The 23839-nt window shown below is 35.8% G+C and overlaps 1 long non-coding RNA gene across 4 annotated transcripts in view; it reads right to left on the bottom strand.

Moving 5' to 3' along the window:
- The window catches only part of LOC146404954 (uncharacterized), a 621252-nt gene that overhangs the window by 176778 nt on the left and 420635 nt on the right, over positions 1 to 23839 (bottom strand). For 2 of the 4 annotated variants that reach the window (XR_014839818.1, XR_014839816.1), the window contains exon 5: positions 18074 to 18153. This is a non-coding gene — a long non-coding RNA (uncharacterized LOC146404954). Of the gene's footprint in view, positions 1 to 16409; positions 18154 to 23839 lie in introns of those variants that run through there. The other 2 variants (XR_014839817.1, XR_014839815.1) reach the window with 2 other exon arrangements.

Raw genomic sequence — 23839 nt, 5'->3', positions numbered from 1 at the left:
AGGGCCTTTTCCATGGCATATGGAGGTTCCCAGGCTAGCGGTCTAATCAGAGCTGTAGCTGCCAGCCTACGCCAGAGCCACAGCAACACCAGATCAGAGCTGCATCTGCAACCTACACCACAGCTCACAGCAGTGCCGGATCCTTAACCCACTGAGCAAGGCCAGGGATCCAACCTGCAACCTCATGATTCCTAGTCAGATTCATTAACCACTGCGCCATGATGAGAACTCCTATCTCCGAGTCTTAATCTCCTCGTTGTGAAATAAAAAAAAAAAAAAATTCTGCATCACAAATTTTTACGAATATTATTAAAAGTACCTACAATGGATATGAAGAGTCATTCCATCCATATTATGCGAAAGTGAAGGTAATTTTAACTTGAATATTTGCTTTTCTTCTTTACTAATATTAACTTATGTCTAAGGCTAATTTTAAACCTTCCCAATATGTTACTGAAGATTTTTGACAGGATCTGTCATTTTCATCATTTTGTGTCATATTGCACAGTTTTGTATTTGGGAAATAATATGTCTAGTTGAGTATTCTGGTTACAGTCAATAATAATACTTCAGGTTGAATTATAACAATATAGAAATGATTTGCATTGAATTCAGAGCAATCTGATAGCTATGCTTATTAATAATGGCTAAATTACTTGTTTCAAACCTTCCATCTCATAAAACAATAGAATAATTAGATGATGAAGATGAAAAATTTGCTTGAAGGTACTGGAGAGATGCCAAGATGTTGAAAATTTGACAGACTAGGATACAGAAAGAAAGTAGGAAGGAGAGGTGATTCAAGTATTTGGGTGCCTTTTTTCCTGTAAGGAAACTGCCATTTATTAAAGCAAAAATGGGTCTGAAAGGAAGAGGAAATAAGTAGTGTTTTCTCCAGCCTCACAAAATTTGGGGGCTGGGTGAGAAATTGGAGGTCAGAGACTTAGAAGAACAGATGATCTGGTTAAAAAAAAAAAAAATCAGGCTTTGACTTCTAACAGCAAAGAGACATACACGGACACAAGGTGAACCAAAAATTGACCAGTCTATCAAGGACTTAAATCTAACTTCAAATAATCTCAACCTCTGATGGGATAAAGGCAATGACCCTTAAACTTGCTGCAAAACCACAACTAAAACAGAAACAGTAAATTTACCCAGGAATAACACAACACTATTCAGATTTTCTAATGATTTTTATAATTTTTTATGAACGATATCTGACATTTTAAAAAAGCTGTCATAGAAAAAGGGAATAAAATGTACAGTACTAGGAAAAAAAAACCTTTTTTTTTTTTTTTTAAAGAAACAGATCTACGGGATATCCAGACACTGCATTATCAGACACAGACTTTAAAGAAACTAAAACTCACATTTTTAAATAATTAAATTACAACATTCAAAAATTCAAAAGAGAATAGAAAATGATTTTTATAAAAGCAAAAGGATATTTTAAAACTAAATAACACAATGGCTGAAACTAAAAACTCAAAGATTGCGTTTAACAAAATATCAGACACAGATGAAAAGAGTGTTTGTTGGTTTAAAATAGATGAGAAAAAACAAAAAAGGACCCAAACAAGGGGGAAAAAAATATGTTACTTGGTAAAAGGGCTAACATGTTTGATTTATAGAAGGAGAAATGAGTACCAAAATAATGTGAGTATTTTCAGGATTATCTTTGCTTAGGACTGGTTAAAAAAACTGACATGTATTGACATTCTTGATAGTATAAGAGAATGTCTCCTCTTTCTGGAACTATTTGTTCTTCACATTCTAAAGGTGATAGACCTAGAGCCACAGTAAATGCCCAGTTTTTAGCCATGCTGGATGAGCAGATGTGACAAAGAACTGCACTGTTTTCTCTGCCCACCATCCCCTCACCTGTTTTTGCGGGTGGCAGGTGTGTGGAAGGCAAAGATGAGGTCAACGGTGAAAAAGTTCACATTCTAGAAATTGAGAAATGTGGTCTAAAGAGTTCAGGAAGAGACAACATTGGAAGATGAGCCATTCTTCACTTAGACTAGGTGTTCAGACCTTTTTTTGGAGTGGGGTGCATGCCTGGGATCAAACCTTAGACGCAACAGTGACAATGCTGAATCCTTAGCTGCTAGGCCACCAGGGCATTCCTAGACTAGATGTACAATATAATGATTTGGAAAGGATTACCCAAGTAAGGTTAGTTAATACATTCATCACTTCACAGAGAGAATAATTCTTAAAATGAAGGCAAAAAGGAAGGAAGAAAGAATATACGATAGGTGAACTGAATTTCTTTTGTTTCTTAACCAAAGTTAATGACAAGCTTAAACCTAAATGTAGCAGTAATTATATTAACTCTGAATGGAATTACTCCAATTAAAAGTACATATTTAAAGCTGAATAAAAAGGGCCAAGTCCAATAACAGATTCCTTGGAAAAGCTAGACTTTCAATGATCACAGTGGATACTATTTTGCTCCACCCAGTTCCCCCTTTCGTGGAATTTGTACCCATTCCCAACAGGTGGGAAGATAGGCCCACTGCTGCATCCTGTACTGGGACTAAAACTGAAGGAAGGTTACGCCACCTTCTTCCTGGAGATGACCTCTGGCCACCTTAACTTGGGCAACTTGAAAGTGTCAGTCCAGGTACACAGCCCCTTGCAGCATTGTCTGAGGCCTCAGTTGCAACAATATTGTAGTTTGCTTTTTCCTCTGATCGATCTTGTTCTTCGTTGCTTTTTTGCTTTTTTTCTTTTTAGGGTTGCACCCAGGCTAGGGGTCAAATAGGAGCTACAGCTACCAGCCTATGCCACAGTCACAGCAACGCAGGATACGAGCCATGTCTGCGCCCTACACCACAGCTCACGGCAACCCCGGATCCTTAACCCGCTGAGGGAAGCCAGGGATCGAACCCACAACCTCATGGTTCCTAATTGGATTCATTTCCACTGTGCCACAATGGGAATTCCCTGATCAGTCTTGTATTAATCACTTCTTTTGAGGTATACATGTTGAGTGTACTCCCCAATAGCTCTGGATGCAACTATGTCTCAGTCTATTCCCAGGTACCACTTTCAGAAAGTGAGGCCGAAAATTCAAGAATAAAAATAAAATGGCAAAACATATAGAGTAGACATGAACCAAAAGGAAGTTGACTGAGTTATGCTAATATTGGACAAAGAAGGCTTTAGGGCAAACAGCATGACCAGAGATAAAAAGGAACATTTTATAATGATAAAAGTCAATGAAACAGGAAGATTAGAAGTTTTAAATATGTATGAATCAAAAAATGTATCTTAAAATATGTAAAATTAAATTTGACAGAACTAAAGAGAAAAAAAATCCATAATCCTGGTGGGGGGTTTAACACATTACTCTCAGGGACCTACAGAGCAAGAAGACAAAAAATAAATTGATCTGCACAACTCAAAATTGATCTCTTAGACATATTCAGGGAACCTAACACCCAAGAACTGAAGAGTACAAATGGTTTCCAAGTTTACATGCAACTGGGACCAAAAAAAAAAAAAAAATGACTTTATGTTGGGCAGAGAGAATTCTGAACAAATTTTGAACTGGAGTTATTCAAGGCAGTTCTGTGATCAGAGTAATACGCATTCTGTATGGTTTGTTTAAAACATTAAAAGTTTATGTAATTCACTATCTTATCAGAGAAAAAATATGACTACCTTTAATACATTAAAAAATTCTGGGACTGAAAGCTCTCAATAAATATTAGTTCCAGTGGTTCTTAAGAGATGAAATGAGGTGCATAGAACAGAGTTCATGAAGGTCCCACAATCTTATGCTGTTAATTTGGAGGGAATGGTAGGAAATATAAGCAGGTTTTAAAATGTCTCAAGCTATGATAAGACAGAATGGGATGAGTCTTTTAAAATCAACATGCACTGGAAGGATCAGAAATTGGAAACCACTACACTGAAGCAGGTAGAAGCTAATGAGGGCACGCATTAGAGCTATATGGCAGGAATGGTTGTCATTCTCACTCAATACAATCAATACTTTCTACCTACAAGGTGAAATGACAATAGATTACAGGCTCTCTTTGCAACTCTAGGAAGCACTGGTAAATATAATCCATTCTCTGATCAAACAATTGAGAATTCACCATTGCACTTATGTAAATTGTTTAAAAATGGAATAATTTTGAGATCCTTTAAAGATTTATTTAAGAATATATTCAAATTTAGATTTTTTTTAAACCCCGAAAGTTATAAATAGTATGGTACCTAACGTGTGTACTCAGCTTCCCAAATAAAATTTAAAAAGTCCATGCTCTTGAATATTTTAAATAAAACATGTAACTAATTTACAAATACCACCTAAATATTCTAAAATTTGCTTTCCAGTTCTATCCTACTGTATTCCTCAGAGGAAAATTTTTTTCTCATGAATTTGCCTGAATCTTTACAATCTATAATTTTGAAAGAAAAGCTGACAGAATTATAAGCATAAAAGTACAATCCTCTGTGGTAATTCTCTTTTCTTTTCTAACCCAGTTATTTCTCTCTGTTCTCTTTCTTCCTCTCAGTCCACTCACTGGATTTTTCTATCTGAATTCAGTTTTTCATCTTGTTTTTCAAGACTTTTGAACATTTTTTTTTGTTTTAATTATTCTCTAAATTGCTTTGTTCTTATTTTATCAATTTCTTCATTATTAACATTTTCTTGGTCCTTTTATTTTTATTTTTAAAATTTAATTTGATTGGATTATAGTTGATTAATGTATTAGCTTCAGATGTACATCAAAGTAAATAAGTAATACATATAAATATATCCTTTCTTTTTCCCCATTTAGGTTATTACAAGCTATTGAGTAGATTTTCCTGTGCTACACAGTAGGTTCTCCTCAATCATCTATTTTATACAGTGGTGTGAATACATTATTCCCACCCTCCCAATTCTTTCTTCATTAATTTTTAATAACTGCTTGTAAATTTAGACAGTTCTTTCTTTTTTTTGGATTTAATTAATTAATTAATTTATTTATTTTTAAAATTTTTTTATTTTCCCACTGTACAGCAAGGGGGTCAGGTTATCCTTACATATATACATTACAATTACATTTTTTCCCCCACCCTTTGTTCTGTTGCAACATGAGTATCCAGACAAAGTTCTCAATGCTATTCAGCAGGATCTCCTTGTATATCTATTCTAAGTTGTGTCTGATAGAAATTTATTTCTAAATACAAATTTGGTATGTACTGTGATTATTTGATATTGACTTCTAAGCAATTTTTGATTTTCACAGTGCTTGTCTTTTTTCATTTCAAACTGGTTTTATGACATGTAACACAAATTTAGAGAAGCATTCATTAAGAAATGAGTTCAGTTAACTTATCACCACATAAACAACTAAAGAGCCATAACACAGTTCAACTCAGAACACTGCTGCCCCAAAGTCTCCTTTTTCCCTCCCAGACATCAACCCGCTCCCGCTGGTAGCTAACTACCCTCTTGTCTGAGCATCTCTTGTCTTTCCATGTTATTTTACTACTAAATTATGTACTCTCAGACACCACTTTCTTCTAGGTTGCATTGTGGGATGAGTCATGTTGCTGTACATAGCTGCAGTCCATCCATTTTCAGCTGTATGTTGCTCCATTCAATAATTCCACATAATTATTTACATTTATTCTTCCTTTGATAGATTGTTTCCAGAGCTGATGTAGTATAATAATGTCCCTAAGGACATTCTTTAAAATGCTTTTTTTGTGCACATGTATGTGAATTTCTTTTGGATTACTTATCTAAAGGTGAAATTATACCATCATAAAGAATGCATGTCTTCAAATATAGTAAATGATACTACTTTTTTCTAATTTTTTAAAAAATAATTTATACTCCCAACAGAAATTCATGAGAGTCTTTTTGTTCTGCATTCTTTCCAACCACAGGCATTATCAAATTTCATTTTGGTTTTATTTCTAGCCTCAGGGAAGTAGTGTTATCTTATTGTAGTTTTATTGTTTATTTTCCAGTATCTTTAACTTTTAATATGCTTATTGATTATGTATATATCCTTTTTTGTGAAATGCTGTTCAGTTGTCTTCTTTGTAGTTTTATTGGGTTGTCTTTCTTTTTCTTAGTGATTAGAAATATTTACTTACATACTACGGATGCAATCTTTGTTAATTATGTGTTACAAATATGGTCTTTCAGTACGTGCTTGCCTTGTTACTGAATTAATGCTTCTTAGAAATATTTTAATGTCATCAAAAATCATCAATATTTACTTTCTTAAAGATTTTTAAGCCTCTTTTAAGACATATTTTTCCACACAGTCTTTAAAAATTCTGTTACATTACTAGAGCTATTATTTTTCTTCTTAACATTCAGATCTACAATTCACTAGAATTGATTTCTGTACGAGCTGTGTATATGGGTATCTATATGAATACCAATTATTCCTAGGACCATTTATTAAAAACAGAGTTTCTTTCTCTTTAAACTTCAGAGCCATGCTTTTTTCAAAAGTTAAATGCCTATATATGTGTGGGCATCTCTCTGGGCTCACTGTTTTGTTCCATTGGTCTAGTGGCCTGTTTGTGTACAAATACTACACTACCTTAATTAAAGTAACTTTACAACAAGTCTTACTATCCAGTAGGGGCAAGTTTTCCCACGTTGTTATTGTTCAGGTTGATCTTGGATACTCTTTGCCTTACGCATTTCCATATGATTTTTTAAAATTATAGTTGATTTACAATATTGTGCCAATTTCTGATGTACAGTAAAGTTACTCAGTCATACAAAATTGTATGATTTTTTTTTCTTTTGTCCACTCCTGTGGCATGTGGAGATTCCCAGGCCAGGAGGCCAGGGATCAAACCTATGCCACAGCAGTGACCAAAGCTGCCACAGTGACCAGTTGGGATCCCCAACCCGCTGTGCCACAAGGGAGCCCCTCCATATGATTTTTAAAATTAGCTTGGTAAGATTAACAAATTATCCTATGAAAGTTTTACTTGGGTAAATCTGGTAGAATTTGTATAAAATGACATTATGCTATAGAAACTTCTAGTACATTAATAATGGTATATATCTTCATTTAAGTTGAATTCTTTTTTTTTTAGAGGGTAGAGGCTAGGATGGAATAAATTGATCTTCCACTCAACAAACTTGCTTATATTGCTCCTTTATTCTAATGTTTAGCCACAGATGCTTTTGGTTAGTTTGCATGTATAATGACAATGTCTACAGTAGTATGACAGTTGTCTTCTATGCCTTCCCTACATACAATTTTGTTTGTTTTCCTTCTTTTAATGGACTGGCTAGGACCTCAAGCACATACTGAGTAAAAGTAGATACCATGGCCATCCTTTTCTCATTCCTGATCTCAAAGAAAAAAACTTTATACATCCCACTGTCAAGGACAATGCTTTCTCTTTTTCATTTGTTGTAGCTATTTGTGTCAGTATAAAAATATTACTTGCTTTCATTTTTTTATTAAAGGATAATTTACAATGTTTCTTCAATTTTTATTATATAGTAAAGTGACCCAATCACACACAGATCCCTGTGCTGTACAGGAGGGCCGCATTGCCCATCAATTCTGAATATAAGAGTTTGCATCCAAAACCCCAAACTGCCTGTTTGTCCCAATCTCTCCCCTCTCCTCCACAGGAACCACAAGTCTGCTCTCCTTGGCCATCATCTGTTTCTGTTTTGTAGATAGGATCTCTGTGCCATATTTTAGATTCCACACATAAGTGATATTACATGGTATTTATCTTTTTCTTTCTAGCTTGCTTTACTTAGTATGCAAATCTCTAGTTCCATCATGTTCCTGCAAATGGCATTAGTTTGTCTTTTTATATCACTGAGTAGTATTCCATAGTATTCCATTGTATACCGCATCTTCTTAATCCATTCATCTGTCAATAGACATTTATGTTGTTTCCATGTCTTTGCTATTGTGAATAGGGCTGAGATGAACATAGGGGTGCATGTATATTTTTGAATGGATATTCTGTTCGGATATATGCCCAGGAATGGGATTGCTGGATCACGTGGTAGTTTTATACTTATATTTATACATTTACATTTATATATTTAGTACTGTTTTCCATAGTGTTTGTATGAATTTACATTCCCACCAACAGTGAAGGAGGGTACCATCTCTCCACACCCTCTGAAATATTTGTTATTTGTTTGTTAATGATGGTGATTCTGACTGGTGTGAGGTTGTACCTCATTCTAGTTTTTTTTTTGTCTTTTGTCCTTTTAGAGCTGCACCCACAGCATATGGAGGTTCCCAGGCTAGGAGTCAAATCGGAGCTGTAGCCACCGGCCACAGCCACAGCAATGCCAGAGCCACAGCAATGCCAGATCTGAGCTGCCTCTGAGACCTACACCACAGCTCATGGCAAGGTGGATCCTCAACCCACTGAGCGAGGCCAGGGATTGAACACGCAACCTCATGGTTCCTAGTCAGATTCATTTCTGCTGTGCCAGGACGGGAACTCCTCATTGTAGTTTTGATTTGCATTTCTCTAATAATTAGATATGTTGGACATTTTTTTCATGTGCCTGTTGGCCATCTGTTTGTCTTCTTTGAAAAAATGTCTATTTAGGTCCTCTGTCCATTTTTCAATTGGGTTGTTTGTTTTTTGTTGTTGAGTTGTATGAGTTGTTTGCATATTTTGGAAATTAGGTCCTTGTCTGTTGCATCGTTTGTAAAGATTTCTCCCACTCTGTGTGTTGTTTTTTTAATGGTTTCCTTTGTTGTGCAAAAGATTTTGAGTTTAATTAGATCCCATTGGTTTATATTTGCCTTTATTGTCATTATTCTAGGCGGTGGATCAAACAAGATGTTGCTGTGGTTTATGTCAAAGAATGTTCTGCCTATGTTTTCCTCTAGGAGTTTTATATTATCTGGCCTTATATTTAGGTCTTTAATCTATTTTGAGTTCATTTTTGTGTATGTTGTTAGAATGTTCTACTTTCATTCTTTTACAGGTAGCTTTCCAGTTTTCCCAGCAAACATGAGAAAAGGAGAAGACAAATGCAGAACATTCCTTGCTTTTAAATATGAATGGACATTTAATGTTATCAACTAATCTGTATCTACTGAGATAATTCTCTTAAGTTTTCTTTATTATTCTATTGAAGAGGCAAATTTCATTGATTTTAAAATAGTCCAAGTCTTACTTTCAAGAAGGAAAACAATCAGGTTACAATATATATTTTGTGGAAATTTCCTTGCTACTATTTTCTTTAGGATTTTAAGGTACATTTTAGGTCAGAAACTTTCCTTTTTTTTGTAAGGCCTGTGTCATGTGTTTTTTAAACATTGTGGTAACATAAAAACAAACCAAAAGCCCCCAAAACTAACTCACATTAAAAGGTAGAAAGTTGCTTTTTTTTTTTTTTTTTTCATTTATCTGGAAGAATGTGTAAGCTTGGCATCATTTGTTTCTTAACGCTGTTAAAATTTTCTGGTGAAGTTAAGTGTTCCTGGAGTTTTTCTTTCTTTGTTTTTTTGGAATGATTATAATCAAGAATATTATTTCTTTGTTTATTTCAAGATTATAACAATTATCAGAGTTCCCATTGCAGGGGAAATGAATCCAACCAGTATCCTTGAGGATGTGGTTTCAATCCCTGGCCTTGCTCAGTGGGCCTGGGATCTCACATTCCCGTGAGCTGTAGTGTAGGCTGTAGACAGGGCTCGAATCCCACATTGCTGTGGCTGTGGTGCAGGCCAGCAGTTGTATCTCCAATTCAACCCCAGCCTGGGAAGTTCCATATGCTACAGGTGTGGCCCTAAAAACCAAAAAAAAAAAAAAAAGATTACAACAATTATCCCCTTAAATGTCCTGGAAAATATAAGAAGAATGTTATTTCCATTGCTCACATGGGAAATACTGCACTTAAACCAGGCAAGAGGGAATTCTGCCCTCAAGCCATGTGTATGATGACTACTTAGTCCCAATTTGGGAATGTCTGTTTGCATTATGAACCTTAAAAGCCCCTGTATCCCAGGAAACTCCCCAGTATTATGCAAACTGCAAAGGTTAGTCATCCTAAAGTTGCCCGCTTGGCAGCTCTGCAAACTAAGGGGGTATATACATCTAGCGTAATATCTACAGTGTGTATGAAGACATTTTTAAAAAGGGGAAAATAAAAACGTTGCTCACAATAATAATATACATTAGGGAAATGAAACACAAACTGTACTGAGATAAAGTTCATACAAGGAAATAAACCAAAATGATTTTTTCTTTTTTTGGGGGGGCCACACCAGCCTCATATGGAAATTCCCAGGCCGGGGATCCATGCCACAGTAGTAACCAGAGCTGTAGTAGTGACCATGCTGAATCCTTACCCGCTGAGCTAAGGGAACTCCAAAACAATTATATTTTTATCTAAAGACGTAATTGAAATATTGTTTTCGAAATTATAAAGTGTCTTACATTCAGAGCATGCTATGTGCAGGGGAAAGCCAACTCCAAATGATTAGTTATGAGAAAATTCTAAGTTACTCAACTTAAAAGAAAAACACTGGACAAAAGTGGACAAATCTCAGAGAAATCAACCTAATATTTAACATAGCTTTAATCAAAATCCCACCGGTTATTTTTTAAAATTCAAAACGGCAAACTAATTCCAAGTTTATTATTGGGCAAGCACTAAAAAGAGCTGAAACATTCCTAAAAAGGAAACAGGTAATAACTGATATGAAGTGTTAGGAGACTTTACCATATATTCAATAACCGTTAAGTAAGCTGATAGAGAACAGAGAATCTGAGACAGGAGCCTCTTATATGTAGAAACTTGCTTTGTAACAGAGGTAACATTACTGATCAATAGGAAACACACTGGACCCTTAAGTAAATGGTGCTAATAAATAGAACTATAGCACCTTGGACACACAGGTTCCACGCTAGGGTAGAGTAGATCTGAGATGAGCCTGGAATATTTGTCATGACAGCAGAAAGGCAGACGGGAGCATGGCACAAACACAGAGGAACCAGACTGGGGAGGCTTTTGCGGGCTAAACCCGGGAGGGTTTGAGCATTGAATAATTACGTTTAGTAATCAAATACAAACAATTAAATCTAGGCCCATATTATTATTTTATAATAAATAGATAAACGCATGCATAAATATTGAAGTGGAGGCACTTGCATTTAGGATAATACTAAATATAGCATGGCTTTGGGGCTGGAATATAACCTTACTGTGACCATGACGGTAAGGATTAAGACGGGCAAGAATCATCAGTGGATGCTATATTTACGAAGAAATTTTGATGAAATCCATAGATTTGCATAATCTTAAAGTATTCTTGCATTAAATGTTCTATTACTTGAGAAAAAAATGTTCACAATTTTTCGTAGGGTAAGTAACAGTGGAGAATCGGGGCAACAGTTCAAGGTGATCAAAGGGAACATTGCAAGTGGACATTAGGTTTCTCCAAATGTGAACTCTTGAAACACACAGGGCATGATAATTTTACTGTAGACACGAGTAAGCATCAAATGCACAATGGGGACGGTTTTCTTGAAAAAGGAGATGGACGCTATATGCTTCAATTGTATCCGTGTTACCAAAGGTGTAGGAAGTCTTAGGGAATGTTACAGGTTAAAGAAACACGACGGCTCTGCACTATTTGACCCTAGAGACTGGACTCTGTACTAGAGTGGGAAAATGCTGTAAAGGACAGGATTAGGCCAATTCGGAAAACTGAAATATGGATAATAGACTAGAGTAATGTAAATGCATGAATTTGGTGATGACTGGGTTACATAAGTTAAAAATACTCCTCTTCTCAGGAAATACACATAAAAATATTCAGAGGTAAGACCCACGGTTTATGTAGTTTACATACACGATTCTATGTAGACATGTGCATAGACACACCGACATGTATAACATGGACGTATGAATAATAGCTAAACCCAGGTAAAGACTTTCTTATACTATTTTTGGCAACATTCTGTAAACTTGAAATTATTTCCAAATAATTTGTTTTTACTTAATGGTGCTAGGATGAATTCCACATTCCTATGGGAAAAAATGAACTTTATCTTTATGGCACATCATACACACAAATTGCTTATATATCACATTTTATACAAAAGAAAAATTCAAAAACTATACAACAACATAAACATTGGAGATAAGAGTCATATTAAAAAAAATGGAAGCAACTCAGACTCCATCACCAATAAAATGGACAATTTATGGAAAAGATATTGAACGGATTAGTAAAGTGCATTTAAAATGTATGTATTTAAGTCACATGCAACAGTATAGAAGAAATCTTAAGAACAAAAAGTTAAGGGAAAATAATCAAGAAGCAGAAGAATGTATTAAGTAGTATTCATATTATACAAAACCCAACTCTGCATACACATGGGCTTGTATGTGAATCTACCATGAGACGGCGCGAAAGCACATGTGATAAAAGTATAGAGAAAGGTGCAAAACAGAGGGAAATGGAGCTGTATGGGAAGAAGCGAAGGGGGTCGACACATTCCCAGTAAGGCACATGGGGACTGCAAAAGAAATGGTGAAATTTTTCTTACAATGGGTGGTTGGAATTCCAATTGATGCCATTATTATAAGCCTTTACGTCTGAAGAAAATTATATTTCCCAAAGACTGACGCACTGATAGACAGCTCTTCCCACATACTCTAATTGCCATGTGATGTGGACACTGTTTAACTGAGAAGTTGTGTCTCTGTTCCCTTGAGCCTGGGTGGAGCTCTGAATCTGCCTCTGTCAATAAAGGACCAGGCCACAACACGACTTTGGAGACTGGGTCATGATAGGTAATAGGGTCTTAATCTCTGCCTCTCTCTCTCTCTCAACTTATGCCTTTGAAATCTTCACTATCACAGATACAGCTACTACGAATATAGGAGCCACCAAGGACCATGTGCAGCAAACACATAGAGATGCACAGAATCCCCAGCTGCTTCAGTCCACAACCTTTCAAGTCACCCGAACTAGATGCCACATATGGGAATGAATAAACTCTCAAATAACACTATCTCCAGCTTTTGAGTTTTCCAGCTGAGGTACCAGATGCTTTAAAACAGAGACAAGGCACCCCACAGTGCACTCCTGGAATTTCTGAAACAGAAAAGTCATGAGCTGATAAATGATTGCTTTACACAAGTCAGTTTTGGGGAAATTTGTCCATACATCCTTAGTAAGTGGTACATTCTCTTACCATACTTTATATAAAACAGTCTTTTGTCCCTATTGAACACATGGACAACTTTTAAAAGGCAGTGGAACAATGTGTACAAAATTTTGAACGCAAAAAATAAAGTTCCCTACACATTTTATTTCAACTAATGTATTGTTTTGGGTGTGAAATCAAAAAGAAAATACAAAATTTTTATTTCAGAGAGTATCAAAGGACTCTGACACTTCATCAGCTCAGACTACAAAGAAAAGAACACTACTTTTTCATTACTTTGCTCAATTTGCAACATATTGCATGTGAAATTAATTTGCAAAGTATTAGAACATCTAAACAATCACTATGTACTCAGACACTTAGTACCCTTCCAATACTATGGCTGACACAGAAAATCACCTAAGAAATCAAAATCTGTCCCTTTGACTTCCCTCCTCCACATCATACGTTTTTCATTCACAATATTTAAAGCACGCACTATTCCTATTCAGGAAAACTATGTTAACCTGACACAACAGACTCTCAGATAATTATCCTGCAAAACTGGGTTTATTCTGTAGAAAAGAACTGCTACCTGGTGCGGCTAATGCAAGCTCTAGCTGGGCATGAGAAGGAGAACCCTTTTACAGAGAGAAAAGATAGCTGCGGGAGTGAGGGCTTTTCATTGGCTTTTTATTGGCCGAGTCCTTGCCAGGCAGGATGAGGAGTCTTTCTTCTCCCTGCTGGGCTCTGCTATTGTCACAGAGGAGGGGCGCACCCCTCAGGTCTTCCAACTCTACCTAAATCAAGTTTCTGATTATTAATTAAAATATCATATTCTGATTATTGATGTTTTTTTACAACTACTACCACCTCACATTCTATGTGTCTACTTCAATATTTTTTTGGCTCAAGAGGTGATACTGGCCTCGATAACCTCATACTTTTTTTTGTTCCTTAATGATGTCCCATTCATCCTTTAATAAACAACGCAAAAAAAATCTGTTTCTTAATTTTGTTTATTTATTTTTTTGTCTTTTTGCCATTTCTCGGGGCGCTCCCACGGCATATGGAGGTTCCCAGGCTAAGGGTCTAATTGGAGCTGTAGCTGCCAGCCTACGCCAGAGCCACAGCAATGCGGGATCCGAGCCGCGTCTGCAACCTACACCACAGCTCAGGGCAACACCGGATCGTCAACCCACTGAGCAAGGGCAGGGACCGAACCCGCAACCTCATGGTTCCTAGTCGGATTCGTTAACCACTGCGCCACGACGGGAACTCCTGTTTCTTAATTTTAATAAAGGCTTTCTTAAGTTAATTAATAGCACCTCTTTTTTTAAAATGTAACTGTTGGAACACAAGTTTTAGTTTGTGTCCAATCATATTCTCTCATTGTCGGACAAAATATAGGCTGGTGACAAAACATTTACTACTCCATATGGATTTGTAGTGTATCCTCAAGTAAAAATGCAAAATTATTTAGGTGTTAATAATGGTACTAATAAAAAGTTCCTAAAGATGTAGAAAATTATTATACTATAAGTTTTAACATAAAAAGCAGACATAAAACTTAATGTACAATGGAATATCTGTTGTGTTAAAAACTATATCATAAAGACTGGAGGAAAATACATTAAACGACTGAGTGTGGTCATCTGTGAATGTTGGGGTTGTAGATGCTGCCACTTATTTAAATTTTTCTCATCTGGTCTGGCCTATTTACTCTGCTATGACCATATATTACAGAACTTTTTACTAAACTATAATTTCTTATTTCTCTAAAAGTGAAAAGGACTCTCTTGCTTTCTCTGTTTAATTAGGGAATTGATTTGAGGCTGGAAATAGGCTAATTAATGGTATATTTATAATTTTTCCTGTATATCTAAGTTCAATTTAAGCTTTATTTATATTTCGAGAATTTTCCTCAAGATAATATACCAGAGTATAACTATTTGGTTTATATTTTTGTTAGTTCAATTTCCTCTACTGAATCAGCTTTTCATTCCTTGAAGAATGGACTTGAACAATGATAGCAATTATATTAATTTAATAATGTTAAAATATGGAGCATTAATTAGGTGCTGGTAACAGAACATTAAATATTTTATGTGCACAGTCATGGTATATTTCAAGAAATGTCTTATAACACACAGACTATTTTAATCAACATTTTGGAAATAAGAAAATGATTAAAAAGTAAGAAACTCCTCCATGACCACCCATTAGTAAGTAGAAGAGCAGGATTCAAACACAAGCATGTGTGGCACCATAAATTGAATTCTGAAACATTCAACTATATTATCTCCTTTATATGCCTTGCATCTCTTTGCTATTCCTAGCATACATCCCTGCACATAGTAGATGCTAAATTAATAAATATGGGATGACTGGTGGTATATAGTTCAAAATTTAAAAAAAAACTGAAAAGTAAAATGATGAGCAAGTGCTGACATGTCCCTAATTATCCTGGAAATGATCTCAGTCAATAGAGAAATAATATGCCTCCTAATTACAGTAGCCCCTGCTTGCATACTATACCAGACAGTCTGTGCTTTTAATTTTATGAGTAAGCACACCACTAAATATGTTTACATATTTTTTCCATTTTATTATTATTATCATTATTATTATTTTGATTTTTAGGGCTTTATCCATGGCATATGGTAGTCCCCAGGCTAGGGGTTAAATTGAAGCTGCAGCTGCCATCCTACACCACAGCCACAGCCACAGCAACGTGGGACCTGAGCCACGTCTGTGACCTACTCCACAGCTCACAGCAACGCTGGATCCTTAACCCACTGAGCAAAGCCAGGGGTGGAATCCACATCCTCATGGGTATTAGTCCGGTTTGTAACCACTATGCCATAATGGGAACTCCCTTTTTTTCCCATTTGAAATTCCCTCTATTTTCTGCTCAAACAACATGGTCTCTCTAAAGCATGATAAAATCCCTATTTTCTACACCAACCAAAAATGACAGATTGACAACCTAAGACACCAACAAAGCAGAAACTAAATACTACTGTAGCTATCTTCCTATACTCTCCATTGTTCAAGTTCTAAATCAGGCACAGATGGCGGCTTTACTAGTCACAAGTAATGAGATGACCAACATTCTCACTTAAAGCCATCAGGTGATACCTTTCTGTGTAAATATATGGATTTATGTAAGGTCAAATATTTTGTGGGCTTCCTCCATTGAATGTTCCACTTTTTTCTTAAGGGAAAATTGTAGTCTTTCACTTTTACCTACAAACACATATTTATTTATTTTTAATTTTTATTTATTTATTTATTTTTTGTCTTTTGTCCTTTTTAGGGCCGCACCTGCGGCACATGGAGGTTCCCAAGCTAGGGGTCCAATCAGAACTGTAGCTGCCAGCCTATGCCAGAGCCCACAGCAACACAGGATCCAAGCAGTGTCTGCAACCCACACCCCAGCTCATCGCAACGCAGCTCACTGCAACGCCAGATCCTTAACCCACTGAGCAAGACCGTGAATCGAACCGGCAACCTCATGGTTCCTAGTTGGATTCATTTCCGCTGTGCCACGACAGGTACTCCCTACAAACATGTATTTAAACCTCTATGCTAGTAAATAAAATAGACTTTTTAATGGCATTAAACTTAAATAATTTACTTATCACTTGTACCTTGCATTTTAAGCAGAGCTGTGGAAAGTCACAGATGACATCATCTACACGTATTTTTAACAAAAAGGAGTCCTGGAAGCGCAGTGAGATACTGGAATTCTATGTGCTGTGAAGACGGCCGTGTGCAGAGTAGCCTTATGAGTGACAAGCAAGGTGAGATAACACACATTAAATCTGGGAATGAAGGAGCATATCTGTGACACCACACACGAGCTGAGTCATGGGTAAAAGAAACACCCTGGACACACTGCTGTTTCTGCTCTGATGGAAGGTGAGTATTTGGTAGTCTTTGTACTCCAGGAACTAATTTTATGGAGAATCTCATTTTCACAAGGAGTATCTTCCTCAGCCATGTCATACTCAAAGGGTTACATAAATATTAAGCACACATTTTATTTTTCGAGCACTCAGTTTGCTCTGGATTTCTCGACATAGTGGGAGGCAGCATCACTGACTATAAAATTCAATACAAAAATGTGATTACCTCCAACTGCTTTATGATAGGGGTTAATTTTGTACTAGTATGCAATTTGTAAAAGTTACCCTTGTCTAAAGCAGAGAGCTATTAAGCAAGAACATACTTTAAAAGTAATAAGCAAGCTGAATAAAGATGCCATCTTTCTAGCTAGAATCACTTTTGAGTGATCTACTGCCTGTTTAAAATTCATAATCCATGACCTTGGTTTCTAAACTGAAGATGGAGAAATACTACTATTTTCATTTTTTCTTAAAATTTCACTCTTAATGCAAAAGTTTCACTTGACTGTGTATTTTGGGACCCAAATGGTACAAGATTGTATAAAGTACATCTATGGAGCAGAAAGGGGTAAAAGCTAAAGAAATTTTACTGCTAGTGACTATAGTGGGTTGCTCTTTCTTAATATATCAGTTGACATTTTGTGTGAAGAATTCATGCATTTCTAATAGTTCCTATAAAATGTCAGCCCGTTCAGGAACAGTAAGTTGCTGGAGAACAGTCTCCTGCAAACTTTACTGGGTACCAGGGCTGCCCTGCAGCCAGGCATTTCCCCTATGACGTGTCACACACAACTTCTCTGAATAAGAGCTAATGAACTCTAAATGCCATCCTCCATTCTGCCCTCCACCCTTTTCCCCCCAGTTGAACAAGAAGGTCTATTTCTTTTCAAAACCTCCATACCATAGTGACAAAGTAAAAAGAAAGTTAAATTCTGAATTATATTATTTAAATTGAATGAGAGTTTTAAAATTGCAATTGAATAAATCCATTTCATTAGCAATCAAAACAACTCACTTGCCTGTAAAATTTTCTTTCTTCTCTCCCTCTCATCCCAATCTTGTTACACATACAGCTGCTCCATATACTGGAAAGGGTTTTCTACAAGGAAGAAAAGTTGAAACTATGTCAAAATATGAAATTTGTTTTCAAGGAACAAATACAATGATAATCATTTATTTTATTTATTTGAGGGGTTGGTTTTGAAGATTAAATGAATTTACAGATATAAATACATTAAGCAGTGTCTGGCCCATATTTAGCATAAATCTATATAATTAGTACTACCTGTGATTTCTCCCAAAACTATTGGGTTATTGTCTGAACTTATTTTGTTTTTCATAGGCTCTATTGATGGATATTTAGTTACAGATACTGCAAAGACAGTAACAGCACCTTAGTTTTAGATATCAATTCTTCATATTACTTGACATAGATATATTTCAAGTATACTAGGTCCTACCGTGCAAAAAATGACTATAATAGTGTATAATTCAATGGCATACACCTGCCAAATTAGATTGCATCCAGTTTAGCTGATGTATATATGTGTGACAATTTGTATAAAGATTTTTTGAAAACATGATTAGAACTCAAAAACATAAGAGACAGAAATCAGATGAAAATCATGAAATGATTTAAACAAGCGGCATGACTAAACTTGCAGTTACACTCGTAAGTGTCCAGGATACAAGGAAAGGATGGTAGCTTACAGCTTCGTATCATTTTAAAGAAGTAGGAATATTCATTCTTGATAGAGACACAAAGTTGCTATTTCTTCCCTGATCTTACATTTTGAGAGAAAAGCTATCATATGGGGAAATAAAAATCAGTTAAGAAACCATAAATAATTTAATCTAGGTTAACTATTTATTACACGATTTTTTACATGATTTTATATATATACATATTTATATTTCAACAGAAGGCCAGGGAAAAGTATGGCTTTGTCACTTAGTGCATATTTTTTGATGGGTTTTTATATGTATATATGCTTGGTATTTTACTCTTTACTGGCTAATTTGGTTTTGATAACACAGAAAAAAAAGAGCCATAAATTTTCCCGCTTTAACATTAATCTTCTTAAGCATAAATTTGGCAAGATCTGAGTAACAACCAATGCAAGATTCAGCTCTCCAGCAGGGCTTCTCCTGTAGCTATTTCATGGTGTCAAAGAGGAATCCATAGTTTCTGATGTGATAGCGAGTGAAAGTTGCAGCATCTATACTGAGGGCAGATAGACGCCATTGAATAGACGCTGAGTATTTTTCCTTCAAAATAATGCAAGTCCATATAAATACCTAGTGCCTAATATGCTAAAAAATCTAAACTGAAACAACAACAGAACAGGCTTTGGGGTGAGAAAACAAGTGTTCTCAAAGGGAATCTGCACCAGTAAACTTGAACAAGTTTGAGCCATTCCAAGGCTCAGAGTCCTGATCAGTGTTTTTTGGGACGAATAAATGAGATAACAGAGTTTAACCCCAATCTTTGTTTCAATTTTTTTTTTTTAATATTGGAACAGAGTTAGCTTACAAAGCTGTATTAATTTCAGGTGTAGAGTATAGTAAATCCATACACATATACTCATTCCTTTTCAGATTCTTTCCCCATATAAGTTATTACACAGTATTGAGTAATTTCCCTGTGCTATACAGTAGGTCCTTGTTATCTTGGCTCAGTATTTGATGTATGATAGAGCCTAAGAAAAATCAGTTATTTCCTCTTGTCCAAAACTTCCTATTATTTATTCTGAAAAATCCAAGTATGGCTTATTAGAAAGCAGTCTGTAAAGTATCATGCAGGATATGCAGATAATAGTATATTTTGGGGGGTGCACCCATTGTTTATGTAAATGGCAAGTGGTTCTAGTGCTGGGACCTTCAAGAGATGATGCCCAGTTGAACGGAAGTAAAGATTTGATTTGCAGGCCATTATCTTTAATGCAGACACTTGAACTAAACTACCAATTTTCAAAAAAAGACAAAAAAAAAAATCAGAGTACAAAGAGAATCTTAAATAGCAGTCAGGAGCAATAGAACTGACATTTTTTTGTGTGTGCAAAAGCAGAATATCTTCATAGTTGTCCAGAACAAATAAGAGCATATTTAATCAGAATTGACCTCATAGCTGTAAACAAACCTAAACATAGTGATTAATGGGCAATCAATACATTCTAGAAAGAAGAGAAACATGGCACCAGATGAGACACTTATAAAAAATTCCCTGACAATGCAATGAAATGCTTTATTGTTGACTGGAATATAAATGACTGGAGGCGTTAGGCTCTTGGTTATCTAGAAGGATGGACATGGCATTTGGTAACACACTCAAGAAGCAGCCTTGATCTGCATTTTTAAGGTGTATGTATTTACCCTATGGTCTGTTTATAGATAGCTAGTTACTATTCTGGGTTTCATTACACATTGTTTTGTTTAGCCCTGTGCCATGGTCTCCACTTGTTAACAGTGATGGCGGAGCTGGGTGATACATCTTTGCCTTCTAAGGATTCTACAGGGGACCACAGAAGGGACATGATTCCACCCATGAAGAGGACAGAAAGCACGTGTGATTCTGTGATGACCACAGAGGTCATGCCCATCCAGACGACTTTTCATGCAGGGTTCGGATTTTGGCTTTCTGGAAACCCTGGAAGTGGAAGGGGTCACACAACTTCTGTAATGTCACATGATCATGGAACACTGAGAGTAAACTTTGTCCCAAGAGCACGGTGTAGTTTGAGTCAATATGAACCATGGTCTAACTTTAGGTTTTATGATTCTGAAGTTCAATGTCTTGGGTTTGAACAGATCCTGTTGTGGTATTGGGGTGATATTGAGTAACTTATTGAGGAGGAAGAAAAAAATTCTCCAGCACGTTTATATGCTCAAAGACGCCAATATAAGCTTTTTAATTTTTTTTAAATTAAAGTGTAAGTTTGAACAACTAGAGAGTTCACACTTTCTGTTAAGAGCAACCTCTTTCCAGAGCAAATGTTTGGAGATAAAATTATTTATGAGTTAAAGTATTTCTTGGAAAGTGGGAAATTACAAGGAAAGGACCAAGTTGATTTCTCCTCAGTTTTCCCGAGAGCATAACACATTAAGAAATAAATGCATATATAATACATATATATACATATTATATATTCTGGTCATGGAGTAATTATAGAGAGCTTGTTTATTTGTAGTATAGTGGGGAGAATCTGAGATTATATGCCAGAAACTTGTTTTAACTCCAGCTCTTTAACTTATTAGCTGTGTGACTACAGCATTTTGGGCTTAATCTTTTTTTTTTTCTTTTTTGTCTTTTTGCCTTTCTGGGGCCGCTCCCATGGCATATGGAGGTTCCCAGGCTAGGGATCTAATCAGAGCTGTAGATGCTGGCCTACGCCGCCAGAGCCTCAGCAACGTGGGATCCGAGGTGCGTCTGTGCCCTACACCACAGCTCATGGAAGCACCGGATCCTTAACCCACTGAGCAAAGCCAGGAACCGAACCTACAACCTCATGGTTCCTAGTCGGGTTTGTTAACCACTGCTCCACGACAGGAACTCCCTGAGCTTAATCTCTCTAAGCTTCAGTTTCCACAGTGCAGATACTAATTTTTCCATCACAAAATTCTTATAAGGACAAGAATCCCCTGCATTTAAAGTCCTCTGTGAATTATGATACATTTTATGAATTCACAATATCATAATCAATCCTCTCACAACATTTTCTCTGCATTTGACATAAACACATTTTTTAAAATGAGTTCAATTTTAAGGCACATGGAAACCTTCCTTTGCTTCCATAATAAACAGCTTGCAATTAATGGCACTTAAGTTTTATGACTGGCACTTATAGGAAAATTCAGTTCTCTTACACAACACCATCTATAGAAATGCTTAGTATGAAAACTTGGTGCATAAATATTCAGTGAACACTTTTCAAAAGCTACCGAAATTGTCCTTCTAAAATATAAATATGTGTGAGGGAAGAAAAGCAACTCTGCAAACGGATTGCTGTCTTTGCGTTCTCTAACAATAAGCTCCCATGAAGGAGGATAATGAGGTTTTATATTTGCATAGCACCTGTTTAAGCAGGCTCAGACTGAGAAGGAAAATGCGTTTGTACCAACCAAGGTCCTGGGCCTGCAAGTGCTGAGAACAATTTGAAAGACTTGCCTTTAACATAGCTCAAAGGGCTTCATGGCCTATTTTTGGGAATATGCTCTTTTTAATGCTCATTGTGTTTGCTTAAAACCAACAAAGGAGTACACATCAAAAGTTTGAGTTTTTGTTTTTGTGTACTATTGCTGACTGCAGAAGTTACCAGATGCAATACTTTTCTATTCTTTAAAGTAAATTGGTACAATTCTTCCTAGAATATGTTTAGTAATATCACCAATTGTGAAGTTATTTTTTTCAAACAAAGACATTTGGAAGATATTAAATTGGCGATTCTTTGAAAGCACACTGCCCTAAATGTGATCAGCAGCCAGTGGAGATCAGCACTTTGTAGAATTTTTTAGGAAACACACACACACAAAATAACAGCTATTTAACTGTTAATGGGTTTCCTTCTCTTTCTACTCAAGCTGGTACCTTTCCTCAGCTTTACCATGGAAACTTTTATTAAGTAAATGTCACATTTGCAGTTAATAAGTGCTATATTACAATTTATGAATGGCTGAGGTTCTTATTGTTCAAAGCAGTTGTATTTCATCTTTCTGCAGTGGTGGGAATAGTCTGCTGACTGTTTTACCTTTTGGTCTTAAAAAAAATGTATGTACTAATATCATTCATTTATATAAGCTCACCTTATAATTAACCCAGACTAGTCTTAAGGTCAAAATACTTATAATAAACACTTGTCTTTAAGATAATGGCAGTCAAAAGCTAGACATATATTCATGTGGAAATTTAAGAGTTTCAATATTAACCAGCCCTGTATTTGGACCTCAGGGCTGCTCCTTATGGCTATAAAAACTTGAAGTCACATCACCTCTTTGTGCTTTTTCTCATCTGTAAAACAGACCAAAAAAATGCTTCCCTTTAAAATTATGATGAGAATCAGATATTGCATCTTAAGATTTTGCAAGGATAATTTGCTTAATAAGTTATTTCACTTCCCATCAGCTAATCCCCAATAGGTTTTTTTTTAAGATAAAAATATCAATAGATGCATAAAAATCTCCTACTAGAATTTAACTGAAAAAAATTATATCAATTTCAGCCAGTTTAAAAGCACCTTATACATATTCACTCAACAGTTTTACAAAAAAAAAGTACATCTTATACTAATTAGAGACTATTTGTATTAAAGCCAAAGAGTTAATTATCAGATCTAGTACAAAAGAAAATTTTAATTATTAGAGCTTCAGAGAATTGATAGAGGTTTTAGCCCATACCCCTTAATAGATGGTTAGACTTTCACTCTGATTTTGTGGTAGACCTAGGAATCTGTACTTTTTAAGAAATTTCTCAGATGATTTTGATACAGATGGCCAATAAACCACATTCTGAAAAACACTGAAATATGTCATAGATAATTCCCAACTAAACGTAAGGTGGCACTAAAACTTGCCGTGACACTTCATTTGGAGTGCAAAAGAATCCTTGGATTTAATAAATCAACATTTATTAAGACATTATTCTGGGAAAGGTAGTCTGCCAAGTTTAATCCAAGAGACATCTGAGGATCTGTGCCAACCTTATTACAACTGGGAACACAGACGAGTAAACAATATCATGCTAAATAATGTTTTTCATTGTTGATTATGAAACCATTACATAGGTTAATGCC

Source organism: Sus scrofa, chromosome 3 (assembly GCF_054392235.1).
Source record: "Sus scrofa isolate SSC_HxYL_T2T_F1_AM1 chromosome 3, Sscrofa_HxYL_maternal_Yorkshire_Landrace_v2.0, whole genome shotgun sequence".
NCBI lineage: Eukaryota > Metazoa > Chordata > Mammalia > Artiodactyla > Suidae > Sus > Sus scrofa.
The sequence above is the reverse complement of the archived record's forward strand: the minus strand, read 5'-3'. Positions and strand labels throughout refer to the sequence as shown.